Source organism: Salvelinus fontinalis, chromosome 2 (genome assembly GCF_029448725.1).
Source record: "Salvelinus fontinalis isolate EN_2023a chromosome 2, ASM2944872v1, whole genome shotgun sequence".
Taxonomy (NCBI): domain Eukaryota; kingdom Metazoa; phylum Chordata; class Actinopteri; order Salmoniformes; family Salmonidae; genus Salvelinus; species Salvelinus fontinalis.
Window position 1 is genome coordinate 77509770 of NC_074666.1, and position 13679 is coordinate 77523448.

Consider the following 13679-nt stretch of genomic DNA (forward strand, 5'->3'; position numbering starts at 1 on the left):
AGAACTTTCAAAAGCTATTGTATTGTGACTAGTGGCCAAAGGCAAATGTAGGCAAACCCCAACTACTAATATTAATGTCTTTGGGTGTTAGAAAAGTGCTATACAAATTCCATGTATTATTATGAATTATTCAATCATTTAAAAAGATGCTCTGTTAACTAATGAAGGTTGTTTAATGCTGATGTTTAGCATAGGTAGACAAGAAATACAACATTAAAATATAAAGACACGTTACTACTGAGCTTGTAAGGTAATTCATCATATGAACTTGAAACTTCATATTTACTGTGGTAGAACTAGGTATCTAAATGGGTGTGTGTGAAATGTATATGATAATTGTATCAAATTTCGCTTAGTAAAACAATAAAACTGGGTGAAAACATTGGGATCTATTGGAGCCTTTCCAACTCAACCCACAGCAGTGCTTTCTGCTGGCTGTGGATGACATTGCGTATGGCTAGAAGCAGATCCTCGGTGCAGCTCCAGGTGCTAGGTTCCAGAGTGTCGTAGAGCAGGGTTAGGGTCTCCAGCTGCTGCTCGTCCGCCTGACACACCTCCTCCATCACGCCATCCTACCCTCGCCCGGTCAGCAACTTCCTGTCAATGGGGCAAAATAGATAGACTTTACTGTTTATAAATTGGATTAGAGAACATAGAATAACTTATGATCTAAAAGTGTATTGTAAACACACACAAATACAGATAGTCAGTCAGGCACCTACTTTAGCTTCTTGTGTTTTTTGTTCTTGGGTCGGATATTAATGACGATAGGGTAGACCCCCTGCCTTAGAAGGCCCTCCACACTACTCAGGCCCAGCTCCAACAGACAGTGCTTGTCCTGAGAGACAAGACACAGAAACCTATATGGGAAAGGTAACCCACTAGGCACAGACAGTTCAACCTCTAGTTTTGATTTACAGTAGGTGTAGTTGTCAACTATCATGAATTCAATGTGAAATCAACAAAAAAATGTCACCATGTCATTGCATTTAGATTAAATGTTTGATGAAAAAAGACAAAATTCCCTTATGTTGATGACTTTTTCAAATCCATTCAGTTTTCCACGTCGATTAAGCATCATTACAAAACATTTTCTTGTTGAAATAGCGTGGAAGCAACATTTTGGGGCTCCCAAGTGGCGCAGCGGTCTAAGGCACTGCATCTCAGTGCTATAGAGGCGCCACTACCGACCCTGGTTAGATTACAGGCTGTATAACAACTGGCCGTGATCGGGAGTCCCATAGGGTGGTGCACAATTGGCCCAGCGTTATCCGGGTTAGAGGAGTGTTTGGCCGGGGTAGGCCGTCATTGTAAATAAGAATTTATTCTTGACTGACTTGCCTAGTTAAATAAAGGTTAAATAAAAAATACAAATTGACACAACCAGTTTTTTCCCCATGGGAAGTGTTTGTTTGTTTGTGTGTGTGTGTGTGTGTGAGTGTGTGAGAGCGAGAGAGAGAATGAATGAAAGAGTGTATACCTGGCTTATTACATCCTGAATAGACTGATTCCAAGAGCCTGCTCTGGGGTGGAAGCATCTAGCAGGAAAACACTCTTAATATTTCTCTCTGTGGCCTGGATTGGCTCTGAAATACATCACTCCATGAGAAGCGGTAGAGAGACAACATATCTACAAGTAATTACTTTAAAACACAGCTGATCATGCAAGAAGGACAACAAGCATGCAACTAGTTCTTCTGAAATTTGAGTGTGTAGTGACACTATGTGAATAACCATGTGTGTCTGCATGTGTGTGTGTGTGTGTACCTGGTTGGCAGGTGTTGAAGTCCAGTCCAGACTCTGCTGGCTGAAGCAGTCTCTATATGAGGCCGCGAGAGAGCAAGGAGGGGGAGAAGATGACAGGCCGTTTGGTCTTGACCTGTATTGGCTGGACCATACTGTAAGGAATCAGGTGCTCCTCATGACCTGAGCAAAGACACACACACACACACACATTTAGGTTCATGCATTTTTATCTTACTATAGTCTTCAAAGGACAAAAATATAAATAAAGTCATATGAAAGGAGCTTACGGTTGCTGAGTGTGTAAAGGACCTGTGGGGTGGAACCAGTCCCACGACAGCTGGGGGACACAGCCTTGACCAATCGCACACGCTCAGAGCCCTTCTTGGATACCTACAGTGAGGAATGGAGGAATCAGTAGTCTGGTTACCCTTGGTTACCAGAGATTCACACACAGTAGGGACAGGAGGAGACGTACTTAAAAAAAAAAATCCTTCTGCTCCAGGGCTAAGGTACGTAACCTCACCAATAACAGTTGCTGGGCTCTGAGATAGAGAAAGATTTAGGGGGACACACATTTATCACTACGTGTCCCATGCAGTCTGTGAGTGCAGTCTAACAAAGCTAAACATTTGCACAACTGTCTGTTATAGATTAATGGAATGTTTAATCTTCTTCTCATGCTTATTAAAAGTTCTTACATTGTATAACCCATTCATTTGAACTCAGTAACAAAGGTATTATTCCAGTACGTGGCACCTCTCCCTTACCTGTTGTAATTGGGCATGAACCTCGCCTGTAAGGGCTTGGCTGTGCGGGGGTTCACCAGGGTGCAGCGCCACTGGTACTTCCCATTGTAACGGGTGTCAGTGACGTGTATTATGTCATCACCCCCCCCCCAGACAGGGCAGGTCGCTATGAGGGTCCAGGTCCAGGTTGACGCGCACGTAGAAGGAGTCAGCACCGTAGAAGGTAGGAGAAGGGAGCTGGGCACATAACTTGGAGTAGGCTGAGAAGAGGAAAAGGGGTGGGCAGTTAGTTACACACACTCTATTCTTTTATCTTTTTTGGTTCTATAAACAGTCTCTTTTTTGGTTCTATAAACAGTCTGACGCCTGGATAAAGGCCAAGACCATATACTATAAAGGTGTACTGTACTGAAAAAGCACATCAGTCAAGGAAAACAACTGTAAAAGCTGTCTCAGAACTTCACCCCCTGTGTTGGTCTGGTGTTTGAGAGAAGAGGGCTCTGTCCACCACTGCAGAGAGAAGTGGGCCACCTCTCCAGTGCACTGGCTCATCAGCACACTGCCCCCACCAAACAGAACCTTCTCCAGCTGGGCAGGGAGGAGAGAGACAGTTATACTCAGGCCTGTGTGGCTGTTTTTCTACTATCTGTTTGCCTGTCCATCTGTCTGTATGCCTCTGTTTCTCATCTCCAGTAACTCACTGCCCTCCTTCAGACCACACTGCTCAGCAGGAGAACCAGCTCTGACGCTGCTAACAAAGATGCCTGTGCGGTTGCCCCCAATGATGGTGATGTCATCTGCCAGGCTGCCTCTTCCTCTTTTGTGCGTAGTGGGGGGACTAGGTACGGGGGACAGGGGCTCGAAACTGAAAGAGGAAGTGGAAAGAGAGATGGTAATTACACTTATCAGTATACAGTTAAGATTATATCTCACACCATAAAGGGTTAGCAAGTATACCTACACTACGTTGGATTAACTGTCCTGATGTAGGCAGCACAGAGATGGCGACATACCAGAGACTGCTGTAGTTGGGTTTGTGAGGTGGGACAGGGGGCAGGTTGACGAGGTCAGGGGGGAAGAGGTGAGAATGCAGTGAGCTACAGGAGTTCGACAGGGAGACCTCACTCTGGACTCCTGAAACACAACATAATGAGACATCACTACACACATCTATACTTAGCCGGGGTTACAGGTATTACAGGTAACTACAGACTTAGACAGACAGGAGGGATGTACTGAACTAAACCAAACCTGTGAGGGTCTCATTCTCATCACTGCCCCAGGAGTCCAGGTCAAACCTGTAAAGGGATAAGATCACAAAAGAGGACTTTTCATCATCATTTATTTCATTTTAAATGCATTTACAGCATAACATGGGATTTAAGAGAGTGATATCTCCATATCGGAGAATAATGTAAAAGTTGATCTGCTATGGTATGACCATAGATATCCTATTAAATTAATAATAATTCTAATTCCTAATTCTATGGGTATGACATACTCTATGTTGACCCTGCGGTTGATGGAGTTCATACAGGGAGAGAAGGGGAAGATGGAGAGCCTGTTAACATCCCTCTCACTGTCCACTGTCTGTAAAACACACAGGACACAAACAAAGAGTGAAATAGAGAATGACTAAAGTATCGATGCAGGCCCACAATTTAAACCTATTCATTGTCTCCTTGACAACTTGAAAAGTTGATTAATTATTCAATAATCCACATATACTGTGTGTATTCACAGCTACACTGTTCAGTGAGAAAAATACATTTGTTAATATAATATAGATGAACGCAAGATGAGACATGATGCTTTGATATGTTGGCATGTCACAAAGTGTTGTGGAGTAATGTAACAACTCACTGGTGTCAAGAGATTCTCCTCTGAGTTTGAGCAGGAACCTGCAGACAAAATAAAGTATTTAGAAGTCTAAGCCTATCCTCTCTCATCAAAGTTTTTATTTTTTTAAACATTAATTTTGGCCATACCTATTTCTACCATGTCTTATTCAAACAGTAGTTCAAATACAAGGTTTATCCTTCATCAGCTACAGTGATGTAAAAATGTAGAATAATTAAAGTAAACATGAAAAAAAAGAGGGATTAACTCAGGAATGCTATTTTCTTCAATGCTATCCTTGCAAAACCCCAATCCCCTAATCCAGTGGTTCCCAACCTTTTTCCGTTACTCTACCACCAAGTATATTTGCTCTGGCCAGAGTACCCCCTCGTGTGCATTTGCCAGTAAGCCTATGGTCCCATGAGTCTTCTCAAGTACCACCAGTGGATAGGTCAAGTACCCCTGGTTGGGAAACACTGCATTCATCTCAACTCTACCCCCTGTATATTGCCTCGCTATTGTTATTTTACTGCTGCTCTTTAATTATCTGTTACTTTTATTCCTTATTTTTGTTGGTATTTTTCTTAAAACTGCATTGTTAGTTAAGGGCATGTAAGTAAGCATTTTACTGCAGGTCTGTTGTATTCGGTGCATGTGACAAATAACATTTGATTTGATTTGAATTGAAATATAGGCTGACCTTCGGAGTGGTCATGGGTTTGGTCTGTAGAGGGAGACTGTGACACAGAAATGAAAACAGAGACATCATCAGCATCTGTTTACTGAAAGCTATCCTACAGGTACCAACATGCTGACAGATACACAAATTCCTCTATGGCAACATCAATTCAATTCAGTTCAAGGGGCTTTATTGGCATGGGCAACATATGTTAACATTGCCAAAGAAGTGAAGTAGGTAATAAACAAAAGTTAAATAAACAATACATAAAACATCATATCTCTAACTCTATGCAAAACAACAATGTGACTTAATTAGCACACAGGAGTTGCTTCACCCTGATCTAAAAAATAATATTCTCTGTAAGTAGACCATGAATAACCATGCCAAGTAAAATGATCATTATTATTACGGGGATCAGCTCAATGGTACCTACTTCAGTACAACTCTGTGAATGAGTCAAATGAAAAGACGGGTTGGACAGCAACACTGCCACACTCCTCAAGGACTATTTATTACATGATTATGAAGAGATAAATGTTGTGGCTACTGTTGATGGTAACACTATAATGTTGCTAATATTCTAGCTGCTGCCAATGAAGATGATAAGATGGCGATGAACTCTGACCTTGCAGAGCAGCTGGTGAGTGTCGTTGGGCAGAGGGCTGGGAGCAGCAGGGCCCGTAGCACTGGTCCTCGCTGCACAGAGACAGGTGAGACTAGGAGAGGAACAGAGAGACAATCACATTAGAAGAGTACAGGAGAAGGCTAACAGGTCCACACTGTAATTTGATTATCATATTTTTGTGAGTGTGTGAAACTGTATGTCTGACAGAATAGGGAAAACACACTTGTGTTGTGCAAGTATAATCAAAAGTGTGTACACAGAATGTGTGTACATACAGTAGCTGAGACTCACACAGTGCATACAGGGGGAATTCTGCTCCCTGCTCCTGTCCTTCTCTTTCTCCAGCTCTCTCTGCTGCTGCTCTAGATTGGCCTGAAGCTCTGCGATGCGTTTACGCAGACGGTTCTTGTCCAATAGGCAGTCAGTATACTCCAACTGCAGGCTGTCTCGACTGCGCAGAGCCTGAAGGATATACAGTATCAGAGGAAGGAGGAGAGAACGTGCTAGAGAGATTCACTCTGAGTGGTGGCTCTCACCTGTGTTTCAATGTGACCTAACTTCTGAATGTCAATGTGCTGTCGTGGCTTCTCACTCTTCTCGGGAACAGCGGGGGTGCCGTTCTTGCGATGGGTGACACTACTGTTCCTTCTGACTGGCGCAATAGAGACAGGACTACTGTCAGTCTCTTTCTCTGCCTCCATTAGTCTGGTCTTCAGCTGCTCCATCTGTAGAAAAGGTTGAGTAAGAGTATTACAAGGGAATCCTACCAGGGAAAAGGCTTCCTATAAAGGCATGTCCCAACAGCTCTTTCGAAAAAATTATACCTCCATCCATCCTTTTATCTTTCTCCAGCTGCTTTCTTCTGTCCCAGTCACCATCCCTCTCCTTCAACAACCTATCAGACCCTTTGGCCCCCTCTCCTCTCTATACCTGTTCCAGTAGCTCTCTCTCACGTGCGGAGGCCTTGGCCTGATCCTCCAGGGCATGAGAGTATTTCACAGCCTGTTCCAGGTGCATGTCCTTCAGCCGGCCCAGCTCCCTGCTGCCTGTCCTCCCAGTCCTGACGCAGCCTGTGGGAGACACATTCAGCCAGCTCTCAGTACACTGGACATAGAAACTGTACATCCCTATTAAAAAATGTATGACAGCCTTCGACCATGGCTCATCATGAATGTAGTTTATGTATATCATTCCCGATCTTTCAAGTTCCAGTCTGAATACTGTCATTCACTTTGGGTGCATTGCACATTGTTGGGCCTTGTGGATAACAACCAGATGTTTGTGTGGTTTTACCTGTGAAGTTCAATTAATCAAACTTTAATGCTTCTCATAGTGTCATTTGTCTCACAGTGCTTTAAGCCCTGTATGTGTGGTTCTGTGTGGTGTACCTCTCCATCTGCAGCCGGTCATGTCGTAGGTCCAGTGTCTTGCGTTCAGCCCGGCTGCGCTCCTCCTCGGCCACACGGCAACGCTGGGACAGGCGGCGCTCACACACGCGGCTCCCCCGCAACTGCTCCCTCATCTTATGCACCTCGAGCAGCAGGAACTGAGTCAGGCCCTCCGGACCCTCCACATCTGGGGGGACACAGCAATGGAGGTAAATGGGGGAAGGGGGAACACTGGTCATACAGGAGTGGAAGGGGGATATTTGGGGACAAATCCTTACCCAAGATGATGGAGCAGCGCTGGGTGGGCTGTTGTCCAGTGAGCTGAGTGTATTGCACTGGGTGGTAGAACTCCAAAGACTCCATGAAGGCCTGCAGGCCACGCTGGCCCCGCCCATGCAGGATGTCAATCAAACGTCCTGATAAACAGTTAGGACATCATTAAAGTTTATAAGATGAAGACGACAATACATCCTGAAGATGGAGACACTGTAAGTACTGTACTGACAGTACTGAAAGCTGCTCAAGTGTGAAAGCTGCTCATGTTCCAGGTAATCCCTTTGTCATCTTTTCCTCTAACCTCATCTCTCTGTTTCTTCCTCTCTCCCTGTCTTTTTCACTCCCCATCTGTCTACCTCCTCCTTTATCTCTCCCTCTCCTTTACCTAGCTAGTGGCCACCCCTTCATTCCTTTCATCTTGATCTCCTGCCTCGTTACTCATACCTGTCTCCCCTCCCTCTGTCTCTCACTCCCCTCTTGCTATCCTTCCTAACCACCTTTTTCTCACACGGCACAAACCCCTCCTTACCTCATTCTCTCCGACCTACATCCCCTCTCCCTGCCTTCTCTCACTTACAGTTGAAATCAGAAGTTTACATACACTTAGGTTGGAGTCATTAAAACTCGTTTTTCAACCACTCCACAAATTTCTTTCGACCAAACTATATTTTTGGCAAGTCGTTTAGGACATCTACTTTGTGCATGCCACAAGTAATTTTTCCAACAATTCTTTACAGACTGATTATTTCACTTATAATTCACTGTATCACAATTCCAGGGGGTCAGAAGTTTACATACACTAAATTGACTGTATTTAAACAGCTTGGAAAACTCCAGAAAATGTCATGGCTTTAGAAGCTTCTGATAGGCATTTGAGTCAATTGGAGGTGTACCTGTGGATGTATTTCAAGGCCTACCTTCAAACTCGGTGCCTCTTTGCTAGACATTGCACTTCACAAAATAGATGGCATCATGAGGGCGGAAAATTATGTGGATATATTGAAGCAACATCTCAAGACATCAGTCAGGAAGTTAAAGCTTGGACACAAATGGGTCTTGACAACAAAGTCAAGGTATTGGAGTGGCCATCACAAAGCCCTGACCTCAATCCTATAGAACATTTGTGGGCAGAACTGAAAAAGCGTGTGCGAGCAAGGAGGCCTACAAACCTGACTCAGTTACACCAGCTCTGTCAGGAGGAATGGGCCAAAATTCACCCAACTTATTGTGGGAAGCTTGTGGAAGGCTACCCAAAATGTTTGACCCAAGTTAAACAATTTAAAGGCAATGCTACCAAATACTAATTGAGTGTATGTAAACTTTTGACCCACTGGGAATGTGATGAAATAAATAAATGCTGAAATAAATCATTCTCTCTACTATTATTCTGACATTTCACATTCTTAAAATAAAGTGGTGATCCCAATTTATCGAAGACAGGGAATGTTTACTACGATTAAATGTCAGTAATTGTGAAAAACTGAGTTTATTAAATGTATTTGGCTAAGGTGTATGTAAACTTCCGACTTCAACTGTACCTTTTACACTCTTCTCATTCCCTTCCATAATTTCTCTCATTCTCCCTCTCTTTTCGCTCCCACACATTCCCTCTCCCTCACTCCCTCTCTCTCACCAGCCTTGCTGATACGTAGTGGGTACTGGGTGGAGTTGAGGACCTCATCCTCATCCTGCTCGTCAATGACCTTACACTGCCTCAGGTAGGGGGTAAGCTTGGCTGGGTTCAGGATGCGGGTCAGCTTGTGCCTCACCCCCTCCACCCTGTCCCACAGCTCCTCACAGCACTCCTCAGAGAACGGGGACACCGGCCGCCCCTCTTCCTGTCCCGTGTCATAATCCTTCACCCATACTGTGATGCCTGGTACAGAGGAAGCAAGTTAATATAGGACTGGTTTGAAAGAGGAGCCAACATTCTGTGTTATAAAGAACAGGCTCAAACTATGTTGATAATACAGTTTATGGCTGTAAGGGCTGTCGTTCTCCTCATCCTCGGATGAGGAGAGGAGAGAAGGATCAGTAGACCAATACGCAGCATTCGGGAAATAAGCCATCTTTTATTTGAACACGATGGCAACACGAAACAAAACACTTTCAAATTTACAAAACAAGAAAACGACGTAGACGAAACCTGAACATAAACTTACATAACTAAACGTAAAACTCACGGACAGGAACAGACTACATCAAAACGAAACGAACAACCAAACAGTCCCGTATGGTGCAAAACATAACACAGATACGGAAGACAATCACCCACAAACAAACAGTGAGAACACCCTACCTAAATATGACTCTTAATTAGAGGAAAACGCAAACCACCTGCCTCTAATTAAGAGCCATACCAGGCAACCCAAAACCAACATAGAAACAGAAAACATAGACTGCCCACCCAAAACACACGCCCTGACCATAAACACATACAAAAACAACATAAAACAGGTCAGGACCGTTACAATGGCCATTGTCTGCTGCATTGTGAGAAGAAGCAAAAGGAGGTGCTTTTCTGGCTGTTCGCCAAGGAAAGCTGGAGGGGATTATTTTGCATTTAACATTAGAGCATTCGGAAATTATTCAGACCGCTTGACTTTTTCCTAATTTTGTTACGTTACAGCCTTATTCTAAAATGTATTACATTATTTGTTTCCCTCATCAATCTACACACAATACCCCATAATGACAACGCGAAAACAGATTTTTAGAAATGTTTGCTAAAAAAGAGAAATACCTTATGTTGGATTTGACATTTTGAACATTGAGAAATTAAATAAATGATAGAGAAGAAGCATAGAATTGTGAAAGAGACTGGGTTTCATGTCAGAAGTTAATGGTTCTCTGTAGAAAGACAGATGGCTTTGGAATGTGCTGGGTGGATGGGAGGAGAGCAATGTGTCGATATAGGGGAGACAGATGGACATCTGTGGATTAGGTGAAGGAGGGGTTGAGGTCAGGAGGTGAGGTCAGATCCCCTGAAGGGAGTAATAAGGGTTTAGTATCATGTTACTCTTTTCCTGTAGAACCATAAGATGCAAGGATTGGAGAGGAGGAGTGTCTTAAGTGGGATATATACTGTATATCTGTGATGGGAGAAATGTTTATTTTATTTTATAACTGCTGTACAGAACCTTTGGGAATAATTAAACTTGGTTCAAGCTTGTCTAGTGTCCGTGAGTTATTTACTCTCAAAAATAAGAACCTAACACTTATTTACATAAGTATTCAGACCCTTTGCTATGAGACTCGAAATTGAGCTCAGGTGCATCCTGTTTCCATTGATCATCCTACAATGTTTCTACAACTTGATTGGAGTCCACCTGTGGTAAATTCAATTGATTGGACATGATTTGGAAAGGCACACTTCTGTCTATATAAGGTCCCACAGTTGAAAGTGCATGTCAGAGCAAAAACCAAGCCATGACGTCGAAGGAATTGTCCGTAGAGCTCCGAGACAGGATTGTGTCTAGGCACAGATCTGGGGAAGGGTACCAAAAAAAATCTGTAGCATTAAAGGTCCCCAAGAACGCAGTGGCCTCCATCATTCTTATATAGAAGAAGTTTGGTGCCACCGAGACTCTTCCTAGAGCTGGCCACACGGCCAAATTGAGCAATCGGGGAGAAGGGCCTTGGTCAGGGAGGTGACCAAGAACCCGATGGTCACCCTGACAGAGCTCCAGAGATCCTCTGTGGAGACGGGAGAACCTTCCAGAAGGACAACCATCTCCGCAGCACTCCACCAATCCGGCATTTATGGTAGAGTGGCCAGATGGAAGCCACTCCCCAGTAAAAGGCACATGACAGCCCGCTTAGAGTTTGCCAAAAGGCACCTAAAGGACTCTGACCATGAGAAACTAGGTTCTCTGGTTTAATGAAACCAAGATTGAATTATTTGGCCTGAATGCCAAGTTTCACGTCCGGAGGAAAACTGGCACTATCCCTACGGTGAAGCACGGTGGTGGCACCACCATGCTGTGGGTTTTTCAGCAGCAGGGACTGGAAGACTAGTCAGGATTGAGGGAAAGATGAACAAAGCAAAGTACAGAGAGATCCTTGATGAAAACCTGCTCCAGAGCACTCAGGACCTCAGATTGGGTTGAAGGTTCACCTTCCAACAGGACAACGACCCTAAGCACACAGCCAAGACAACACCGGAGTGGCTTCGGGAGAAGTCTCTGAATGTCCTGGAGTGGCCCACCCACAGCCCAGACTTGAACCTGATCGAACATCTCTGGAGAGACCTGAAAATACCTGTGCAGTGACGCTTCCCATCCAACCTGACTGAGCTTGAGAGGATCTCCAGAGAAGACTGGGAGAAACTCCCCAAACACAGGTGTGCCAAGCTTGTAGCGTCATACCCAAGAAGACTCCAGGCTGTAATCACTGCCAAAGGTGCTTCAACAAAGTACTGAGTAAAGGGTCAATAATACTTATGGAAATGTGATGGTTAAGTTTTTTTTGCAAAAAATTCTAAAAACCTGTTTTTGCTTTGTCATTATGGGGTATTGTGCATAGGTTGATGAGGGGAAAAAACGATTTAATTGATTTTAGAATAAGGCTATAATGTAACAAAATGTGGAAAAAGTCAAGGGGTCTGAATACTTTCCGAATGCACTGTATTACAGGCTGTAGGATTAACTTCCAGTACTATGAACACATTTGATGGTGCATTTCTCTGCACCAATGATTTACTCAAGTTTCTCCTGGTGTTGCACAAGGTTGGTTGGTGGGTCGTAAACAATGATAGGGACGACATTAAATCTGTCTCAGAGCTCAAGAATGCAAACACTGGTGTGATTCATATCGCACACTTAAAAACCTACTGTGATAGCAGACAAAGACCTCAACTACTGAGGAGCAGTTGTGCCAAAGAAAAAACACGTTCAATTGAGACTCTCGACACGTTTAGTAGCACAGATCAGGGACCCATGATCTAATTCCGTTACTGGATGTTAATCCACTTCACTTACTGTAGTTCAATAACCAAAATAGATTTTTTCCAACTCAAGGTGCCGTGTCATAGCCGACACCCCATTTTTTCTGCAGAAGTCTAAAGCAACATAGTATATGTTTTAAAGTTAGCTATTTGCCGACAATGAGGGGTAAGTAAGTGCTCCATAACCATGCCCCCCTCGCTCACATATAGGCTAACAGACAGACAGGTGGAGACACATCTGTGTCCTGTGGAATCTTTTCCTGTCATCTCTCTTTTTCCCATGCAGGTGTCACGATCGTCTTGCTGTGAGAGATTGGATCAAGGCGCAAAATACATCTTCTTTATTTTAAGAAGAGAGAAAACAAACAAGAAACGAACAACTATACACGAACTAACAAAACTGACGACCGTGAAGCTATAAATACAGATAGTGCTGACACAAACACTACACATAGACAATTACCCACAAAACAGCTAAAGCCCATGGCTGCCTTAAATATGGCTCCCAATCAGAGACAACCATAACCAGCTGTCTCTGATTGAGAACCAATTCAGGCAACCATAGACTTTCCTAGACATCTATACTAAACACTAACCCATCTACTCTACTTAACCCCCTAAACCATACAACACCCTAGACCACAGGTGTCAAACTCATTCCACGGAGGGCCGAGTGTCTGCGGGTTTTCGCTCCTCCCTTGTACTTGATTGATGAATTAACATCACTAATTAGTTAGGAACTCCCCACACCTGGTTGTCTAGGGCTTAATTGAAAGGAAAACCCAAAAACCTGCAGACACTAGGCCCTCCGTGGAATGAGTTTGACACCCCTGCCCTAGACAATACAAAAACACACAAAGACAACCCACCCCAACTCACGCCCTGACCAACTAAATAAATAAAAGAAAAAGGAACAATAGGTCAGGAACGTGACAGCAGGCTACTCATGTTGTCAATAGAAAACATGAGATATTTTTTATCAAGATCAACTTTTTCCCAGAGCAGTGTCAACATCTCAAAATAAAAATGAACACCCCTCAGACTACTTGGCAATATGAATATTTACTACATTAATTGACCGGAGCTTACAATACTAAAAATAACTGTGACTGACAAGACAATAAGGAGGGCGTGTCATTCAGTGTCATTCAGTGCCGCAACTTTTCACCCCCGATTGAGTCATCTAACTTTATCTGAAAAAGTCAGTTAAGAAATGCTGTTATGTCATCTTTAGAAAATGTTTAAATAATAAACATGACAAGAAGAAATCATTATTTCCCACTTACCACTCATTGTCAAGGATTGATTGTGTTGTAAGCAAACTCCTCAGACTGATATTCCACTTTTCGTTTTGATCAATCATAAAAGGATGAATGAGTACATAGAAACGTAAACTACTATTCCACTATGGCTATGCTATTGCGTTGAGAAG

At 43.5% G+C, this 13679-nt stretch overlaps 1 pseudogene; it reads right to left on the bottom strand.

Moving 5' to 3' along the window:
- Positions 1-176: 176 nt before the first annotated feature.
- LOC129867435 (caspase recruitment domain-containing protein 11-like) lies at positions 177-9185 on the bottom strand (annotated as a pseudogene).
- Between the last annotated feature and the right edge of the window lie 4494 nt (positions 9186-13679).